The following is a 4,919-nucleotide window of genomic DNA, read 5'->3' as shown; positions in this document are numbered from 1 at the left end:
TAAATGTGTCAGATTTTTATTTTAGAAGAAAAATCCAATTTTTCTAGAGTAATCATCAACAATAAGAAGAAAATACTTATAACTAGTATGAGTAGGCACAGATGCTAGTCCCCAAAGGTCAGCAAGGAAGTATTCAAGTATAGCCATAGATTTATGCATCCCAGGTAAAAATGGAACTCTATTATGCTTTCCTAGAATACAGTGATGACAAAAATTAAGTTTTTTAATTTTGTCCTTCCCAAAAACACTTTGTTTTTTTTTTTTTTCAAAATCTGAAACCCTTTTCACTTATATGGCCTAACCTTTTATGCTATATTTGTGACATATCATTTTGAACAGAATTTGTTGCTAAAGTGGATTCAATAAAATATTGGGTTTGTAAAATGTAAAGACCATGTGTCTTGGGGGCTTCTATAATCAACTGAGAGCCCCTCAAGATTTTAATATATCCCATATTGATCACAATGTGATATTTCAAGTCATCAAGGACACCTAAAGAGATAAGGTTTCTTTGTAGGTTAGGTATATACATAGTCCCCTTTAAAACAAGTTTATTATTTCCTTTTACTCTTATGGTGATAGTTCCTATTCTTTTAACCTGACAAGTCATATGATTACCCATTAACACTTGGCCAGCATTTACATTTTCAAAGTCGGTAAACCATTCTCTATTAGGACACATATGATATGTGCAGCCAGAGTCAAGAATCCATTCTTGACTAAGAGGATTGTTTGTCACAACATAGATTTAATCTATATTAGCCTCATCATTATAGGCCAAGGCAACGGACATCACTTGCTCGCTTACCTCATCAGTAATCATTGGTTCTGTATGAGGTTCTAAGTCTTCTTTATGAAAATCTGGAATTAGGTTGTTTGAACCATGTTCTAACACTCTTTCAGTGGAATCTTACTAGTAGCCTTGAGTGCTTTTATATACTTGTCCTCTAAGAAAGTTGCATTTGAACTGACAAATACCTTCTTATCTAGAGGACTATAGAAATAGTAATTTCTTGTTCCTTTTGGATATCCTATAAAGAAACAAACCTTTGATTTTGATTCCACCTTATCCTTCTTTCCTTGTAGCACATGTGCTAGACATCCCTATATTCGAATGTGATGCAAATTAGGCTTGCACCCATTCTACAATTCAAGAGACATCTTAAGAACTAATTTAGATGATACTAAATTCAAGATGTAAGTGGCTGTTTGTAATGCATATCCCTTAAAAAAAAAAAAAAGGCAATAAGGAATAACTCACCATTGACCTTACTATATCTAAAAGAGTTCAATTTTTTCTTTCCGAGATACCATTCTATTGGGAAATTCTTGGTGTACTTAGTCAGGATAATACTTTATTATCTGATAAGTAGACTTTAATTCTTGGGATAGATATTTACCACCTCAATCGGATCAAAGGGCCTTAATACTCTTACCTAATTGTTTCTCAACCTCTGTCCGAAACTCCTTGAATTTTTCCAAAGCTTCGAATTTGTAAGACATAAGGTATATGTATTCAAATCTAGAGTAATCTTTTGTGACGATGATGAAGTACTCATATCCTCTCCTAGCCTGGGTACTAATGGGCACAAACATCAAAATGTACTAATTCCAAAACTACTTTAGCTCTTAGTCCTTTAGCCTTAAAGGGCCTCTTAGTCATCTTTTCTTCTATACACGACTCACATGTTGCTATGGATTCCATCTCTAACTTATTTAAAGGCCCATCCTTTATCAATATTTGAATCATATTTAAATTAATATGATAGAACCTAAGATGCCATAAGAGTTTCATTAGTACTATATGACCTCTTTATTTTCCTAGCAGTAGTAGTGTTATGTATAGAGCCAATCATTGGACTTAAGATATAGAGACTATTAACCATGTGACCTGAACATATAACAAAATTATTCAACTTAATAGCCACCGTTGAAAGGGTAAAAGGTACTAAATAACCAATCAGAAGGTTTTCCATCGGCAATAGTTTTCTTCCTTTTTGACTTGCTATCTTGCTTTTTGTTTAGCCTCTTCCTCTTATTTCCCTTGTTGCAATTAGAAGGCTTAGAATGAGAGGGTATAACTATTATAGTCAAAGCACTTTCACTTCTGGTTTTTAGAACAGTTTTAGCACTTTGGAGCTCTTTCATTAATTTCGTCAGAGACTTGTCCATTTTGTTGGGAGTCTCAAGAACCATGTCAATCTACCTCTCGAAATCAATGTCAGCTTCTAAAACCGCCACTGCATTGAAGTGAACAATCATGGTTAATATATGGTTCTTCAAGAATGTACACGGTTTCATGCACGTTCTCATAATTGCCCTAAATGGAGGCTTGCCTAACTTGTCAGCTTTGATATCTAAATATTTCTTGAAGACTTTCCATTATACCCAAAGTAGTTTCCATGTTTTGATGTTTCCGTTGCAATACATTTGACATAGTGATGTAATCAAAGAGCCTAGCCCAACGATGAAAAGTCTTGGGCAAGATCCATTGATTATTGAAGGTGGACCGATGACGCGGTCAAAGGGAAAGCAGGTAAATCAAGCGAGGGGGCTATTTGTTCAATCAACAATTGATGAGACGATGATGGTGGCGCAAGATAAGGTAAGTTCCATGTTGAGGTTGAAAGCTAGATTCGAATGGATCAACTTGATACTTGTGGATGAAGATGGGGCCAAATGTTTGTGTGCGATCGCACAGTACAAAACACCGTGCGGTTATATGGTGATAGTCCGAGGCTCAAAGGAAGAATTCCAAATGACTTGTGCAACCGCACAAGAATAATCCATGCGGTTGCATGGTGATCTTCGAGACCAAAATTTTTCTTTTTTTGCGAATTACATATTTTGTTAAAATTCTAATTTAGGCAAAACTCTTGTAATCTTTTATGATTAATTTTTGTTTTTGGTAGGGTTTTAGGGCTATTATAAATACGTTTCTCATTATTCATTCTAAACACAACTTCTAACATTATTGAGAGAAATAAAAGAGGGGCAATTCTTGCTTTCAATTCTTGGTTCTTCCTTGAATAATTTTCAAACTTATCAAGAGCAATCTTGTGGTGTTCAAATATCGGGTGCAAATTACGGATTGTGTAATCAAGAGGTCCTTTAATTTTTTGTATTGCAAGGTTGCTCCATTCATTGTATTGGTTCGAGTCCACAAATCGGGATTAAATTTGGCTTTCTTGGGTTTTACAATCTTTTGTGGGTTTCGTAGCCTTCGTTACTATGCATGTTTATATCAGTTGGTATCAGAGCACATGTTCCTAATTAATCAAGGTTATATCTTTTAATTTCATTGTTGAGTCTTGTTTTGTTTTCTTATTATTTCCATATTCATCATGTTCTTCATTAATTTTGAGTCAAAATCTTTGTCAAATTTTTAAAAGTTGTTTGTGGGCTAATTTAGCATCTAAATCAAATTCTGTCTGTTGTGTTGGTGTCGTAGTCGAATTTTCTAGGAAAAAAGAGGCCGAAAATTAAAAAAAAGCCGAGGAAAAAATAGTTATTGTTATTTTGATATCATCGCATTCCTTTCTTAAGTCTCATTTATTTCTTTACATTCAGTTTCAAAGTTTGTGTCGGTCAACTTCTAAATTTTGTTAGTTTCCAATTGTTCAAATTTCTCTTAAGATCACTACTCTTGATTACACCCGGGGTTCGAAATCCATGAGGCTAATTCCTGTGAATTCACTTTGTTTTTAGAAGTACTTGGACCCTTGAGTAGAAAAAGATAGAGTGGTGAAATCAATAGAGGGTAAAAGTCAGATATTGAGCGATACACGAGTAAAAATTTCAGTGAGGAAGAAATATCTTAGAAATAGGATGTCTAATAGGGAAGGATAAAACTCAAGTAGGATCGACAATCAAATCAAAATGCCTGACGATATGATGTGACGATTTTAGAGGTTGTTGTCATATATGGGAGAAAGGTTGGATGGGCTTGACACATCAATTACTAATCTTAGTAGGGACAATCAGCTGAATTACCTAATGTGGGAAGACCAGGTAGACGGGAGCCTAGGATGGCAAGGCATGAAGAGTTTGGAGATATAGTGAGTTGGATGAGGATTCATTGACGGGAGTTGAGATGGGGCGAATGAGAAATAGAAGAGCTAGGCTTGAAATGAGAGGTAGGAATAATGTTGGTGACAAAGTAGATAGAAATATGGTTAACATTAAGATGACAATTTCACCGTATAAGGGAAGAAACGATTTGGAGGCTTACTTAGAGTGGGAGAAAAAGGTGGAACTAATCTTTGAAAGCCATAATTATTCGGAGGAGAAAAAGGTGAGATAGCCGTTCTTGAATTCACCGATTATACTATAACTTGGTGGGATCAAGTGATTACATCACGACGTAGGGATACCTCCAATTAGTTTTTGTGTTGAGTTGAAAGCCATCGTGAGGAAGCAGTTCATGCTTAGTTATTACTACAGAGAACTCCATCGAAACTACAAAACTTGTATTAGGGGTTGAGGAGTGTAGAGACTACTACAAGGAGACGTAGATATTGATGACTAGGGTGAATGTGGAGGAGGATCGGGAAGCCACTATGGCTCATTTTCTAAATGGGCTGAATAGGGGATATAGCCAATATGGTTGAGCTGCAACATTATATGGAGTTGGAGGATATATTGCATGTGGCAATGAAGGTAGAGGAGCAGTTGAAGAGGAATGGGACTCCTAGGCAACCAGTGGGAACTTAGGCTTTTAATTTATCTTGAAAATCGAAGTGGGATAACAATAAAGGAGACGAAGCTATTTCCAAAGGTAGGACTGAGTTATCGAGGGGAAAAGAAGAGAATACTAGCAAAACATACCCAAAGCGGAGTCACAACTATCAAGGAGTAGGGATATTAAGTATTTCAAGTGCTTGGGGTTGGGACACATACTTCTCAGTGTCTAAACAAAC

This window comes from Olea europaea, chromosome 22 (genome assembly GCF_002742605.1).
Source record: "Olea europaea var. sylvestris chromosome 22, O_europaea_v1, whole genome shotgun sequence".
Taxonomy (NCBI): Eukaryota; Viridiplantae; Streptophyta; class Magnoliopsida; order Lamiales; family Oleaceae; genus Olea; species Olea europaea.
The sequence above is the reverse complement of the archived record's forward strand: the minus strand, read 5'-3'. Positions refer to the sequence as shown.